Source organism: Condylostylus longicornis, unplaced genomic scaffold (genome assembly GCF_029603195.1).
Source record: "Condylostylus longicornis isolate FDR11 unplaced genomic scaffold, ASM2960319v2 ptg000030l, whole genome shotgun sequence".
NCBI lineage: Eukaryota > Metazoa > Arthropoda > Insecta > Diptera > Dolichopodidae > Condylostylus > Condylostylus longicornis.
Window position 1 is genome coordinate 4,138,357 of NW_026577999.1, and position 18,351 is coordinate 4,156,707.

Here is an 18,351-nt window from a genome sequence, read left to right on the forward strand (position 1 = left end):
TATTTATAATATTAATGCCGGCGGAATTGAGTAATTTACAATATTTATTATGTGAGAATATTATATATACAATATATAAACTGACCGTATTGTATTTGAAACAATAATTAAAATATTTAAGAGATATTTCAACAAAATTTATATATTTTTTTTTATAATTACAAAAAAATTTAATCGAAAAGTAACTGATTAAGAAAAAATAAAAATTAATATTATAATATTAAAATATTATCGCGCAGAAATATTGTACTTATATTTGTATATATATGTAAATTTTTTATTATAAAAATATTAAATATATTTATAAATATTTGGTTTTTAATATATGATTATAGTATTGAATTTGAAAATATTATCGTATGAATTTTCAACGATAATAAATAATTGTTGCGCTTTTTCTTATATTATTCCTGATTTCTTCAATATTTTTTGTTTGGGCTATCCCCCCATTTCATTCATAATATTCTAAATTTACTACATATTAAAATTTTTTGTGTTATCATAAATTTAATATATATATATATGTATATATATTTTCTGATAACTCTTATTTTTACTATTTTAATGTGCAATATCAAATTTTATAAATTTTCTATCAGGCTTTTTTTTTTTTGTTTTACAATAATATTTTGTGTATTACAAATTTTATCAGTTTTATTGTATGTATATGTGAGTATAATATGAAAATATTATACCTTATAAATGAATTTTTTAAATATTATGACTAGTGCATTTTGTTATTTTTGATAAGGATAATAATATAGATAAGAAGAAAGTTGTATATGTGAACATTTACCGTTGATAACACATATATTGTATATTTTATCAAAACTTTACATATTACCTATACAATATTATGCAACTGTTTACAATTTGAAATATGTATTAAAAACAATATTGGTTCCCATATCGTGTTCAATTTAAATCTAAAATAATTTTTAAAATATTTGTAAAGTGCGTATTAAGTATATAATATTGAATTCCTAACTTCAATATTGTACAACTACCTACAATTCAGTAATATTACAACACAATTCAGCAATGACAAGGTGCAGACTTTGAGCTGGTTTGAGCAAAATACAGCACATTGCTATATATAGTTTTGAAATTAGTCTTTAATATTGTGCAATATTTTTTATAAATACCAAGGACTTTATTTTTCCCTTTTTAATTCACTTTAATAATAATAATAATAACAAGGTGTTGATAATTCAAAATAAACTATATATTGTAATCTTTAAATATTCTAATCATTTAATTTACAAAAAAAAAAATGAAAGAACGGAGATAAAAAACATTTTTTCACGTCTTATTCTTGTAAAAAAAATATTATATGCGCTTTTTTTTCCTTAGCACACTTATATTTAATTTTTTTTTTTTTTTTCGAAAAAAAAAAATGATAATTTTTATCACGAAAATTATAAAAAATAAAAAAAAACAACTTTTCTAAGGGAATGCTGATATTTGACTTTATTTATTTTTATTTTTTTGAAAACTTGGTATATAAATTTATTAAAATAATTTTTTTTTAGTTTTATTTCGATTATCGGCGGGAAAGCATTATATACTTATATACATATATAAATAATATAATATTATAAAATATTAATTTTAAATATATTTTAATTATTAAAATTATTAATTTTAATAATTTTATTATAATTTTTTTTTTTAAAAATGAATTATAAAATTCATGAATTAATAATACTGTTATACGATAGTGTATAACAGTATAGTTTAAATGATTGCAATATTATTTTATTTTTAATCAACCCATATAGTGATTAAAAATTAATTTAATAATTTTAAATATATTTAAATGAAAAGAGTGTGCCATAATTTAATTTTATTATAAATGTAATTTTAATAATTTTCAATTGTTGTGACAAGAATTCCATAAAACTCGTAAAACTAAGAGTAATTAAATTATAATTAATTAAAGCAAATTATAAATAAATAATTGAAATGTGATCTTAAAAAAATTAATTAAAATATTAAAATTGAATATATAAAACAATATTAATTCGGGAGAGCAGCTCTTATTCGGGAGTGCAGCTCATATAATCTTAACTTTAACCTGTATGTGCGGTTAAAATGCCTAAAACAACAATAGTTGGAGATATATTCACATAATACAGAATATCGTATGACGTATAACAAAAATACTAAATTCTAATTGTATGACGAGTTCTACCTCTTAACTTACAAAGTATAGAATGTATTTCCTAATTACAATATTAATATTAATTTAATAATTAAATTTAATAATTACTTTTAAATTAATTTTAATAATAAAATCTTTAAAATAAATTTTGTATAAATTTTTTTTTAAATAATTATAACACCTACTGTTGAATTATATACTGAAAAATAATAAATTAACAAAAAATGTTATATTCTTACTTGTTTATGTTCTCTGCCTCATTGCCCTCACATATTGATGCTGCAAATAAAAAGTGTTATACAAATATATGATTATACTCACGTATAATTGAATTAATTTTAAAATGCTATAATTATTAACTAAATTCTTGAAAATTAAAAAAAATCGAATTGTATACTTTAAATATCAAATAATAAATGTTTGATTAAGAATTTTTTGTATATAAGTTATAAATAAATTTACAAAATACAATTATATAAAATTTAAAAAATTTTTATGGAACTTCGTTCAACATACAGAATTATTCTTTATGATTCAACAAAAAAATGAAAAAAAAAATATGCAGGACTATTCCATATCTTGGAGAAGACTAACAATTTTATCTGTTCTTGTGGGTTTGAAATTAAAAATATACTCAGATTGCTTTAATTACTATAAATGAAACCATCAAGCAGCCACTGTAATTTACGAGTAGAAAAAAAATTTTGTATGCTTATGGTATTTATGAAATATTTGACTAAATATACAAAATTATTGAATATACTTTTGATTATCAAATACAATTGTGAATAAAATCTTATAAAATAAATTAAAAAAAAAAAATTTAAAAATCAATACGAGTACAAAACATGATAAGAATTTTCGGTTCTTAATGTATTTCAAATATAGCAATTACATGTTATTGTCCAGTTTTACAATTATACAAATGATAAGTTGTTGGGACCGCAGTATTATGGTGTATAAATAATAACGACTTGTGGCTTAATTTCATTTTTATTTTTTTATTTTTTGTGATAATATCGTTTTGCCACCATAATTCAAAACCTTAAAGAATTTAAATATTAAAGAAAAAAAATATATAAAACGTCCATTTTTAATTTTTCAAGAAAAAAGGAATAAATAATAACAAGAACAAAAAAATATTACAATAAGTATAATACGTACAAGATGAGCACATTGTGACGACGCTCGTCTTATCAGTGAGTACACAATAATACATTTAATGTTTTCCATAATATTCTTGTGTGTTATAAAAAAAAATTTTTTTATACATTAAAGCATAAAATTAAAATAGTTTTTATATTAACTTGTTTATAGTTATGCTACGATATGTCTACAAACATATGTACATACAAGTACATATTATATTTTAAAAAATTTTAGGAAAAACAAAGGAAAATTTCAATTTCCTGTCTGTGTCCAGTGGAATTTATAATTTTGCGCGACGCATATTTTACGTATTTTTTGTGTACAATATTTATTTTATGTGGTATGGCAAATTAAGGAAAACAAAACAACAACAGCAGCATAACCAACAGAAAATTGCGGTCGTCGTACAATTCCTTAACAATTTTGTTTTTTTTTTTTTTTACTTCTTATACTTTTTGTTGGTTTCATATCGCGATTTGATATAAAAATTGCCCTTTTTTTTTCAAAAACATTCTTACTTACATTCTATATACAAGATAATAATTTTTTATTACGAGTATACAAAGAAAATTTTTCTTTGTTTTAAAAAAAAAATTAAAATTTCATAAAGGTTTTTGAGTTTTAAAAGAAAGTTGAACAATATTATAAATTTTTTATGTATAGCTATATAGTTATGTATGTATGTATGTATGCTCCAACATAATTGTGTTTAATATTTATACATAAGTAATTAGACATTGTGTAGAAAAATTCTTCATGAGACCGGAAATTTAAATTATATATGTTTGTATGTATGAATGTAAGTCATTGTTATATTAGATAAAATATAAATATTGAGTACATACATATGTAAAATATTACTTTTGACTTTCATTTATAGGCCACCATTTTTTTTTGCTTTTTGCGTAATTTTATTTTATTCTTTATTTTAAATTTATTTGTTAATTTATTTTAAAAATAGTTTTTAGAATAATAAAATTTGTTCGTATTTATATACATATATATATATGTATATATTTTTAAGTTAATGACCTGTTGTTTTATTATCGAAATACCATTTGGTATTTAATTCTTAAGAAAACTAATTAGAAAGTTGAAGAACACAAAAAAATACGGGAAAAATTATATGAGAAAATAGTGACTCATCTGTAAAACCAAATTTAAATTATATTTTTTTATTAGAATATTGTTTGCTAAATATTTAGTTAGAGTAAATGACATATTATATTCATATGTATGTTGTCATAAATGACATAAGTATTTCATGCTGTTAAAATTGCATAATTTTTGACGTGAATCAAAACGAGATACGAGTAAGTTGAGGCATGCCTTTCTTTTTTCAATCTAAATTGTAGTAACCAAAATTTATGAAAACTAATAAATAATGTCACAAATTTGACACAAATAACACTATTTGAGAAATTCATTTAAATTCTAAGCAATCAAATATTTTGCTAAGATATTTTCCGCATAAAATTCTTTTTATTATTGAAAGAAAAAAGTATAAATAAAATTATACATGGAATTACACACTCTGGACTGTTTATATTTATACCTTAAAACAAATATATATTTAAAAAATTATGAATTATTAACATTGCGCAGTTTGATATTTAATAAACATTAAAATAGGGGTGTAATTTGTTTTAACGCCCATCAATTATGTTCCATAGCGCCTACAATTAGGTATGTGTACCACACAACTACATCATAAACCTTTTTATACCAATATGTGTACAAAATATAATAAAAATTACAGGATTTTCAAAATATTATGTAAATCACAATATAGAATATAAAACATATGCACATTCAGATATTTTCACATCTGTAAGCTCATAATATGTAAATTTCGTGTTTATTCTATATTTCATGCTGAGAAATATTAAAAAAAATAAATATTGGTAGCAGACAGCAGTTAAAGTATAATCGAAGATAACTTTTTTTATCCAATTCAGTTATAAATGCTGTAAACGCCTACATGTGTACAGCTTAACAATAATAAGATGAAAATAGTATACAATATTTTGAAAAAAGAGGACAACCAAGAGGATATTTTGGGATTTTTTGTGCTCTTATGTACATACGTACATATATGAAATATATGTTTTTATATAAGAATTTGTATGCATACATGCCATGAAATGTTTATATCACATATTTTATAACACATTGTTTAAGTTTATTCATGTATTATATAAATGAAGTGATCACTTATTATCTTATTGACTTTATCGTTAGGCGACAAAATTTTGGAATATTTATGACTTTGGCTTGGCATTACAATATTATTTTAATTTTTTATTATATCTATTTTTTTTTTTACGATCTGACCACATATTGTATGTATTTTTACGCCCCCTAATCATGATATTTTAAATATTTTTCTAAAAACACAATTTATTAGAAATTTTTTTAATAAGAATAAACTATAGGATGCATAATCAATATAAATATATGTATACATAATCCATGACTTCAAAACTGAAGTAATACTGTATCCATACACAATTCAGCAAGTAGAACACATAAGCTGAATTGTGTATTACAATGCATAATCCTAATTCAGCTAATAAGTTACAATTGATTAAGCTGAATTGTATATTACTGCAATTTTAAAGCCGGGGATATCTGAAACAAGAATATAAGCAAGTATTAAATGGTTGCGTTGCTGAATATGAAGCTGAATTGTATTTCATTTATTATTTTGCAAAAGCTTATTAGTAAGAGAGGAGCGCCCCGCCTGGCTACCCACTCAAAACCCATGCGCTCGACCAACAAGAAGGTCCATCGGCAAAAAAAGCTACTTTAATATCCGCATATAATTTAAAATTCGAGTTAAGATTGTTAGATCCAGTTAATTAGTAAGTAGAAAAATAAATCTAATTAGTCATGTGGTAAAATGTCTTGGCATTGGAGTTACAATAATGCGTACATCCTTTTACAATTCAGCAACTAACACTACATAGTATTACAGTTTTGCTTCTACAGTATAACTGGAAACTGCTTGCTGTTTTTACTATATATTTAGTTTAAAAAAAAAAATTAAAAATCTTTTGGATTCAAAACCTAAATCAAAATTTTTAATAATGCATTTGAGAAATCTGTTTAGAGGTTCATATTTTGGCACCCGTTCATTAATGATAATATCATTATCGTAATAAAACTTTACTCATTTCTAAATTTCATGTATGCATACATACTGTTGTGCACACTAAGTACATATTCATATTCCAGTATAGTGAGAACTATACATATAAAGATAAGATGACGATAAAATTTTTCACAACACATAAAAAAAAATATTAAGTATACGATTGTACAAATAAATGCTATTAACACAAAAATTTGAATAACTTCAAATTAAATTTTAATTTTTTACTTGTATTTAGCACTAATGATAAATTTCCCCAAGGATTTCAAAGAGAATAATATGCAGAATTAAAACAAAAAATTAATTTTTAGATTCGCAATTTTTTATATATATAGTGTCACAATATAAATTTCACTGTTAGATTACTCTTATATCCATCGATTGTAATAAGAATTCCGTGAGGATGACCCTACGTAGTTGTGTAGATGTGAGCTGGCTTATTTGCAGAATGTATACATTTCATATTGTAAATAGGTGTTATGGTACTCGAAGTGAAAGCAACTATCTTTTACAATTTTGGGAATACTAGTGATATTTTGTCCAAAAAAAATTTTTTGAACATAACGGCAGTCTTTACACTGGCAGCTTTAATTCGATTAAATTGTCGTATAATATGCGACAAATGTATGCTATTATTTTACTTTGTTAGATAATTTTCTTCAGAAGTTTAATAATTATTTCATATACTCTTTCTTTTTATTAAATTAACAATATTATTGTTATAATTTAACTTTTTAAACTCTTTAAAAAAAACAAATGTTCCTCACAATAAACCTGCATATAGTAATGATTTAGAAATTAGAACTTCTTGCATTCCAATTTAATCTTTAGTAAAATTTTTGAATTTATCGAAAAATCAAATTTAAAATAATTATTCTCTTATCGGAAAATTTATAATTCATAATCGAAATATGTACATTTGGTATACGATTAAAAAGTAAAATTATTAAAAATTTATGAATTATGAGAATTTTTCAAGGTTAATTTAAAAGGGTTTCGTAGTTCTTATATAGAAATTTTAAAATTTAATGTCTTGGAGAAATTATAACTTTCCCAAAAAATATATTCTCATAATTAATATTTTCTAAATTTTCATAATTTAAAATATCCTTACATTTAAATATTCTTTAAAAAAAAAAAACTCCATTTAGGATAATTAATCATAATTTTTCTTAGAATTTCTTATTTTGTTAAATAAATTTTCACTTTCATAATTTTTCCTTTTCTTATTTGTATAAAGGAAAATTTGTTTTTTTTTTTTAATATTAATTTTTAAAATGATCTTAATATTTTCAAATGGACAAATCTTAAATCGCTTATTATACTTAAATTTTATATATCCATGTATACTCTATGAAATTGGTCATAAAATTTGTTACAGAAGGTTGACTTTTTATATTTTGAATAGAGAAAAAAAAAAACTTATAATATAAAATTAAAGGCGTAAAAATCTTTTGCGCGTGGTCTTCAAAAAAAAAAGGACCTGTTTTAAGAAAAAAGAAAATACAAAAAGAAAAAATTCAAGTTGAAATTCTAAATACAAATGATCTGTGCCTCTCAATGGTTTCGAATTTCACTTAATTTGTTATAAAAAATAATATCGAAAAATCTATGACGTCCATATTAGTGCTTCATATTGGTGAATACTGATGACATATTCCGATATTTATGATAATTGATTTCTAAAGTTTTAAATCTTGAACGGCAAATCAAATAAACTCTCAGGTATTTGAAGCCTGCCTTTAATATTTCTGATTTTGACTTTAAATTTTTAATATTGTGTTCAATTTCTTCAAATGTTACGAGATTTCTAAGAAAATATACTTCGAATTTTGAAAAACTTTTACTAGAATTTTTTAAGAAAATTTCTAATTTTTAATTGAAAATTTTCAAAATTTGCATACATGAATTAAAATACAAAAAATTTCGGACAAAATCTCTTAATAATTTTCATTATTATTAAAATATTTAAAGGAAACTAAAAATTTGAATGCTCCTTAGCATTAAATTGTATTAAGGGAAAGATTCAATGACCATTTTGACCAGCAACTCATAATTTTTATTTTTTGTTTTGTTTTTCGTTTCTTTTAATAATTAACAAGTTCATATTACTTTTTGAGCGATCTATTAAAGGATTTTTTCATAAATTTTTTTTTTCTAAATTCTTAGAGGAAAATTCGTTCAGCTTTCGAGTAAAAATGTAATTGTAAAATTATAAGATTTTCAGAATTAATGTAAAAATTTCAAAAGGTTAATAAACTTTATTAAACTCTTGTATTTTAGAAAATATTTAAAGATGATTGTATTTTCAACTATATTATAAAAAAATAATAAAAAATTTTTATTAGATTTTAGTTTGAAAATAATTATAGTAATAAAACTTGTTATGACTTCCCAAAAAATTTCTAGGACATTTCATTATTTACTTACATAAATTTATTATTAATAAAAAAATTCAGTCAATTTTTGAGCCAGTTTAGATTTTATTTGATTATTGAAAACATTGTTGCATGAAATGCCTTTTTAATTATATGTTTTGAAATATTTTTATTAAATGCAGTATTCTTTGGTCGATTAAAATGCTATAAAATTGCATTAAAATTTTATATTGTAAGTATATATGTATGTGCTGTGATAACAATTGATCTAAATGTAAAATTAATTTTTAAATAAAAAATAATTTTTATTTGAATAGATTGGTTTTTAAATAGCAATAAAGATCCTATTACAACATTAATATGCAATATTGTTGCACAATTTATTTTCAATTTACTTACATACTATAAATTTAAATTTGTTATGTGTGGAACTTTTGATATTCTTTATTAGATTTTCATATAAAAGAGTGTGCACAATTTTGGTTGATTTGAAATTGAGATTTTCCTTATTTTTGTATTTGTAATCCAAGGCTATACAAGTACTTGTTTACACAACTCAAACTGATGTGGTGTAAAAATCTTATACATTATAGGAAACTATTTGATTTCACAAAAAAAAAATTAAAGGTAACTTTGTTTACATATAAATCAAAAAAATTTGGAAAGAAACGATCTTATTTATCAAAAAATTTAAAAGAGGATTGTAAACATTTTTAAGGATACATTTTAAGTGTTTATTTGATAAATGTTTGTATCAATGTCAGAATCATCCCAAATCAAAATAGGATCTTAATTTTTTTTTATTGTGTATCTAAATTTAAGGTTTCATTTTTCTCCTGTCCACGTGTCTTTAGTTTCAGGCAATAATATTGATTTATTTTGACAATCAAATAATAAACCTTAAAGACAAAATTAAGTGTGTTATGCACTCATCTATTTTCACTGACAATAATAATGATAAGCTTTAAGATTTTAATATTGACATTATTTATTTTAAATAAGAGAAAAATAGGGACACTTTCGAAAATCCAAAAATTGAACAATAACAAATTAAATTTTCGTTAAAAGAAAAATTCAAGAATTATGTTTGATTTCTAATTAAAATTATAATTGTCAAAGGGTAACTATCAAACTTTAACTGTCAAACGAAATGTCATATTGTGCTTACTTTTTAATATGTTTTTGATCAGCATTTTAACTAATCGTCATGAATGGGGTTATATTGAAACATTATACTATCAAATTTCAAATTATTAATTTGTTAAATTATTGAAGCGCACGTCTATGAATCGCCGACTCAAGCAATTTATAGCGAAATTCGGCTAACATATAATGCTCGGTTTTGGTTTGGTGAGTTTCTAAAGGGATTTTAAGCAAAATTTTCCTATATAGCGGTATATTAATCCCTAAAAAACTAATTAATAAGAATTAATAAAAAATATAAACAATTACATGGTGTATTGGTAATTAGTAATATCATTAGTGTAAGAGACATAATACCTTTTTATACATTGTTTTGGTTGTGTGCCTCAATCATGTAAATAATACTTAGTAATTATGTATTTGCTGGGAATTTCTTCATTACTCTGTAGCTCAGTTGATAGAGCGTGCGCCTAGAAAGCCGTACATGACTAGTTCAAGTCCAGTTTGAAGAGAAAAATTAATTAATTTTTCAAATTTGATTCGTTCCTTTAATTATGTCGTACTGCAGTTGTGTGAAGAAATTTGCATTAGTTATCTCCAAAAAAACCCTTCAAACTTCATTGCATTCCAACAAAAAAAAAGCATTTGAAATGATTTGCACGCTAATAGCATGATCGCCCTTTACTACTTTAAAACTGAAGCCGAACCTGTAATTATGATAAATTTTGCTGTAATATACGTACACGCATATATCAAGATGACTTTGATGGGGTATGGTTTTGAGTCATGAGTTAATTACCTAATTTTTTTCTTTTTGTTTTCGGCGTTCCAAAATATTGTAAAATCTTTATTTTAAATTTTATTTTTCAATTATTTTTATTTTCAAAATTTGCTTGTCAAGATTTGTCCAGAAAAAAAAAATAAATGCCTGATTTTATTTACAATAGAAAATAAAATAATTTTTTTTTCTTATTTACATATTTTCCTTAAATTTTCTTGTTTACATTTTTTTTATCCCATTATTCTTATCAAAAAACTAAAGTGCTAATAATTTGATCCTTTTTCAAGGACGAACAGGTTTTCATATTAATATTTTTGTTTTTATTTAATTTAAATTGTATGTGTAAAGATAAAATTTTATTGTTATTATTAAAAGAACAAGAAAAATATTTTAATTTACAGCAGCAGCAGCAGCACATAATAAAACACCTTCTTATCACAATCTATTGTTATCATTATCTATATGCTTATATTAAATTTCTTTGGAACATATGTTCATGTTATTTTACCTTCCTCGTGACGTCACAGTTTTAAAGACATGATTTAACATAATATACAAGACTTGTTTTCGCTTCAAACGCACCTTATTTAAAGTAAAAATATTCTTATAGCAATTTGTAATTGTCTTATTTATTTTTTTTTCAAAATTAACCATTTCTGTGTCCTTTTTATTTCATTTTAAATCAAAACAAAGTAATAAAAATGAAAACCACACTACAGGGATTTTATTATCATAGGTAAGCTATACATTGTAAACGAGCTGCTAAATATACTTGCAATATATACATACATACATACATACGCATAATGATTCATTTTTATAGGAGCATTTTATTTTGTTTTGTTTAAATTTTAGGATTTATGGTATGCGTGTCTTGGTATTGGAATTTTGGCAGGTAAAATCGTGAATTTTATATTTTACGTTATTCTTATTTTTATTTTTGAATTTGTTTTTACTATGTACTTAAGTTTTATTATGAAATTTGAAAAAATACAAAAAAAAATTCTAAATGAGTTTTTAATTATCCGGTGAAACCAGAAGGATAAAAAAAAATTTGGAAAAACTCTTTTTGTTTTGGTTCTTGTTTCAAAAACAAGTCCTTCAATTTTCATATTGTTTTTCAAAAATATTGGATATTTATTAAAAAATTTTGAATTTTGTTAAAAAAAAAAAAACAATATAAAAATTAAAAATAAAATCAGAAACAAAATGAATTTTACGATTTTCTATAGAAGGTTTGTAATAATGCATGTTTACAGGAATTTAGCCTTGAATAGGCTTTTAAAATAACAAGCTGTTAAAAACTTTCGTGTGAAAACCTTTTCACTTTCTTCATTTAATTTCCCTTGCATAGGAGACGTTTGCTTAGCACAAGAATTTCTAACAGCAAAATAAACGTCACTTAATCAACCTAATAAATGCAGCTATCAGTTACTATAACTAATATCGGAATTATTTGTAAATGGAAAGACAAGGAAAAATAATATTAGTAGATTTAATTTGACGTTAATATATAAAATATTATAAGCTAAAAACTCAGTTTATTCGCTTCTTCATTTTGATGGTTCGTTAGTTTTTCTTCATGTTTAGAGGCAAATATTTTGATTTCACTATCAACACTACTAATTTTGAGGTCCCTATGTAGATTATCGTTGCGAACATACCATGGTACGCCAGCCATCTGCCTAAGGATCTTGTTTTGAAATCTTTGAATAATTTCCACATTAGTTTTTTTCGCACAACCCCAGAGTTGGATTCCGTAAATCCATATTGGTTTTAGCATCTGTTTATAAATTAGGATTTTATTGTGGATAGACCGTTCGGAATTAATGCCCAACAGCCAATTTAGTTTTCTTGATTTTATATTTAGTTGCTCCTTTTTCATTTTTATGTGTTCTTTCCATCTTACCTTCGCATCCAGAGTCATACCCAGATATTTTGCAGAATTCGAATATGGTATTGTTTTAGAGTCTATTGTGATCGGGAGTGTTGAAATGTTTTTGTTTGTGAAGTTCACATGTGCGGATTTAGACTCGTTCAGTTTTATGCGCCATTTCTTTGCCCAGCTAACAACGTCATCCACTGCAGCTTGTGCCTTTTCAGTTGATGAATTAACATTGTCAGCTACTGCTAGCAGTGCGGTATCGTTCGCAAATGTGGCTGTTGTGACAAGTAAGTCACTCGTGTATAAAGAGTATAGTAAAGGACCAAAGACGATGCCCTGTGGTACACCAGCGCTTATGTTTTCTAAGTCAGAATACTTCCCGCCATATCTTACACGGAATTCTCTGTTCGTCAAGGATGAGTTTAGTATTTCATAATACTGAAATGGGAGGTCACGATGAATTTTGAATTTCAGGCCTTCCAGCCAGACCTTATCGAAGGCTTGCGACACATCAAGAAAGACTCCAGTACAAACTTGTTTTGTTAAACGAAGCTAAAAACTAAACAATCAAATTCTTATGCGTGCAACTTTTGCACGTTGAATTAATAGTTTATTGAAATAAATTGCCTCAAAAACCAATAATACAAGAAAAAATTAAAGAAAATGAATAGTACCGTAGAGTCTGGCCTTCAACATCCTTTTACTTATATTCGTACAAAAAGCCGACGAATACAAGTTAATTTAGCGGAACATTGCACCTCATTGGCTCATGCATCCCATATTCGGTACTGTAGCAGATTATATCTTAAGTTTTTGGGATTCTTCCTGTAAGAAATTCGAACCAACAAAACTAGCACTACCCCAACAAGTTGATTAATGAAAACTATATTAGAAATCCAAAATATTAGAGTCCAAAAGCTGAAGCCTACTTTCATAGAGGTGCAATCAAAATTGGTATGACAAACTCATACCACAAAGAGCAGCCTGAATACGATTTATATCAACATTACAAAAAGTATACACTTGACTTGACATGAATATTTCAAAGTGGGCCGCACAACAGCTGTATAAAGATGTTTCGTCACAAAAGGAACATTTCTTCCTAATTTCGAGAAAACAATGTAAAGTTGAATAAAGCAATTATAATTTATTTCTATATATTTTATTATACAAAAATATTGTATATTATTGGCGTTAATACAGTTGTTATTATATAGTAATGCCATAACATATCGACCTAAATTTTTTATTATTACTTTAAGCAAACAATATTACTTTAAGTGAATTTAATTCTAGAATAATATGTAAATGCTATTAATATGGTATTTATACGAATGTTGCAGGTTTATAAATAGCCCACCTATAGTGCACTTTTCAATTTATAAAACTGTTTAATTATTTCTTTGCTTCTTAATTAAAAATATATTTAAGTTAACAATATATAATAAATATTCTAAACAGAGTGAATTTTATAACTATGCTGTTTACGTAATTGAAACGTTTTAACTGGGTTAATGTTAATTTTATCTATACACAATTGAAAGACTTTTTTTAATGCATATTCAAGCCATGAAACTATATGTTATTTGTCATGGTTTAGAACAAATTTATTTCATTCAAATTTACTTCTTTGTTATTGTTTTCTAATATAACTTGCATACGTATGTACATACATATATACATATGTATATTTTAGTAAATATTTGGGTATAACATGTTCCGGCGTGGTTATTTTTATGAAACACGTTTGTGTTAATTAAATGCAATTAAATATTTCAGAATATAATATTTGAGAATTGAGAATTAATATTTCTAGCGGTGAAGTTTTAAATTCTGTAGCCCTTATAACCATGTATTACGCATATTATCAGTAGTTATAAGATATAACAAGAGTGATATATAACGGTTGCATGAAAATCAAAAAATTTATAGACTGAACATAAATTTTACAAAATTAGTTTCAAAAACGTCTCTGTATATTAATGCCAACGCTGTATTATACTGTGTTTTTTGACGAATTTCGGGCGTGTGCAAATTTGTAGTATTAATTTTACTCAAAATAGTAAAGAGAACAGTATCATCCCGCCTCCGTTCAAAATCACCTCAGATAAGATTTACTAAAGAAAAAAATTAAATCTGAGGTCGCAGATATTTTTTCTTTTCATTATTCAATCGCGTGATTGTATAAATGTTATTACGACAGTGTCACCCTGCATGTTGTTTTGTGCATATTCTCGAGATTTTATAGAATCTTTTAAGTTTGTCAACGTTTGTTCAAAGAAAAAACAAAAAAAAAACAAAATTGAGATGTTTTGTTAATGTTTACTTGGAGCAAATAAGGAAAATAGTTAAAACACAATTTTAATTTCCTATAAACACCTTAGTTATATAATTGGTTATTGTTTTAGTAATAAAGGTATAACTTTTACCTGTTACGTGTTATGTTAAAGTAAACAAAACTTTAAAAAATAGTGATCCCTTCCTGTTTAAATCTTTAAAGGTTACAAAAATTTAAATCTATTTATGAAGCTACGATAATGGGGAAAAAAGTGAATGTTAAGGTATTTTTAGTTTAATTAATTTGTTGATCTTTTTTAGGTGCATTGAATTAGGTACAAATTAGGTACATATATAGGCACATATACATATATTTGTGGTTAAGGGAAATCCTCATTTAAGTGTAAAATCAATAATAGAAAAATATGAAAGAATTTTTTCATAAAATTTCTAAATAAATATTATATACAATTTGTAACTATGCGGCTTTACTAATTTTTAAACGTTAAGAATGGATAATAAGAATAATAAATTATAAAAATTCTATTTCAATTGCGTATCTCTGATTTTGTAATATTAGTTCGAAAAAACTAAATTAAAAAAAAAATTGACAAAAAACTATTAACTTTGAAAACTTAAAATTGCTTACCATGCTCAGCTTATGCAAGTATTTTGATTAATGTAAGTTAGGTTAAGTTGACGTAGCTTTTGTAAGGTATAGAAAATTGGCCCGTTAGTATACCGCTAGATGAACGTATCTCCATCTACATACAAAGTAACACAAACTTTTCATAAACCTTTTCATTCGCTATAGGGCCGCAACTCGGAGAAAGAAATAAAGATCCAAGAATAATTCATCTCGACTGTGCCAAATTGAATGTGAACAAAATAGATGAGCTACTGTCTCTCTCTTCTTCCCGTAACCGCAGTTATTGTAGCAGAGAACGTTCGTCGCACTCCCCATTTTTTTGGCATGATCGCTAATCTAACAATGTCGCTTATAAACCCTATCACTGCTACAATATCTCCCCGGCGGAGAGATATTAGATAACCGTCGATGTCGATGTAGCTTAGGTCACAATTGTCTAGTTATACATTTCCCTACATTGCTATTTATTTGATCTATTGTCGCATTGCGTACGAATATCTTGTAAATATTAAGAGTCATCTTCAACTCCTCCTTCTCAGATAATTTAAGAGCGAGGAACTAAATTCATTTAATTTTTAACCGCATATTTAAAATATCTGGATTAGCGATTGTATATTGTCATTTCTACATTCTACCTTAATTAGTCATTATACAATTGTAAGGAAAGAATTTGTGAAATAGTGCCTCTTGTTTTTCAAATTTAAAAAAAAGAAAAATCAAATTGGTTCCTTTATTATACATGATGAATTATGACATTTCTATATAGTCTAGACATTTAAGAATAATATTTTGGTGTAAAATAGACCATAAAACCAAATATACTTATAAGTATATCGAAGTGCTTGTACATTTATGAAAAAAAAATTTTTATTCTATTTTAAACCTTTCAAATATTTAGCGCAGGTCATTTTATTGAAAATTTTGGAAATGCCCTTAAAAAAAAATTGTTTAAAAATCAAGTGACATACGAAATTTAAAATATTTGATCCTTTTTGTTGGTGCTAAAATTTTAAAACATGAATTTTCAAAAGGACATTAAAAATGATCTTACTTTTATACATGAATAGAAAACACAAAAACCAGAAAAAAAAACAATCCAAATAAATTATTACAATTTTAAAGCGCCTTGTCAAAAGTAACTTGAGATATTTGAGACTTTAATAACGTATGTGCTTAATATTGTGTGTGTATGTACATCAGAATATTTATTAAAAATACAAGAGGTATAGGATAGCATATCGTAAACAAATTATATTAATAATTTTAAAAACATTATTTAATAAGTGGGTGGTATGTTTTGAATGTTCTCAAATAATTGATTTACAATTTGTATACATTATCTAATATAAGACATTAAAATTATTATACAGGATTCACACATTTTTTAAGTGTTTTGTTACAGTTTAAATATCAAAAAAGAGACCAAAAGTATGTACGTCCAGGCTAGTCTTTCTTGTTTAACAGTTTTAATAGCATTTTCAAATTGATAGTAGATTATGTGAAGATGCACTAAGGTTCATTTATTGTTATACAAACCTCTTCCTATGTAAAAATAAAACAGCAATTGATATTCGGTATTTTTTAATTCCAAAACAGAAGATTTTTTCGTCCTTTCAGCTCAGCAGAAAAACCACTTAAACACACCTAAACAATGGGAACAAATTGCATCAATTTACAAAATTTGAATGTTTTTTAAGTTGTGTATATATACATATGTAGATGAACACACATATATTAAGTAGAATATCAGTATTTTCAGACTTCTATTTTTTGCCCGTATTGCAAACAGGATCGATAACAAATTCTTGTACATATTGCAAAAACTTTATTTGAGTATTGATGCGGCATAAAATTTCATATTAAGTGACATTACCAACTTACGATATACATATGTATTTTCAACATTCTTCAATGAAGTCGCATTCTTAAAACCTCCAATTCTTCACTTAATGAATCTTCAACAACCGAAAACTCAACGCTGCTCTCTATCCCAAGTCTCATCCGCAGGCCGATGTCTCCGTCTACGTCAACGAGGTGAAAATAATAAGTAACACCCGAGACATCTGAGGGTGATTAGATATTCTACAGGTATATTACTTCATCTTACAGAATATGAAGTTCACTTTCGACAAATTACGTTCATTCTTAGGAAATTATATTATGTGTATTGCCATCATTCAAACCAAAACAAACTAAAGCTTTTAATAATTTTAGATAAGGAAATTTTTAATATACATACATACATGTGTACATATGTACATTACACACCTTTTCAAACTTTGTTTAGTCAACTTTTTATATTTTGAAATCGGAAAAGGGTCATGTTTAAGAAAATTAAGAAATCCAGCCGAAACCTGGATAGTTTATAATTATAAATTAATTTCCTATACGTATGTATGTACATATAGAGTTGTGTATAAAAATAATTAAATATTTAGCACATACTTACGCACATAAGTATGTACATATGTATGTATGAACATACAAAATTTAACATTTCATTTGAAAAGTGGAATTTGTCAAAATACTTTAAAGTTGGCTTTATTAAATTATTTTCAATTAAAATATTCATATGTGCGGTCGTATATATTTGCATATGTATGAACAAACGTACATAATGAATGTAATGTATATCGCTCTGAAACAATAACAAAGTAAAAATATAAAAATTTAAAACTTGATTTTATATTTAAAACAGTAATAAAAAATACAGTAATAAAATTATAATAATAACAATAAATAAATAAATATAACTATAAAATAAAAATTCA

The 18,351-nt window shown here is 24.5% G+C and overlaps 1 protein-coding gene across 1 annotated transcript in view; it reads left to right on the forward strand.

Annotated features, from left to right (window-relative positions):
* The first annotated feature begins 2,862 nt into the window (after positions 1–2,862).
* Positions 2,863–18,351, forward strand: part of LOC129608106 (GATA zinc finger domain-containing protein 14-like) — a 45,604-nt gene continuing 30,115 nt past the window's right edge. The window contains exon 1 of the mRNA XM_055519429.1: positions 2,863–3,363. The gene's annotated coding sequence lies outside the window, so the exon portion shown is untranslated. The remainder of the gene's footprint in view (positions 3,364–18,351) is intronic.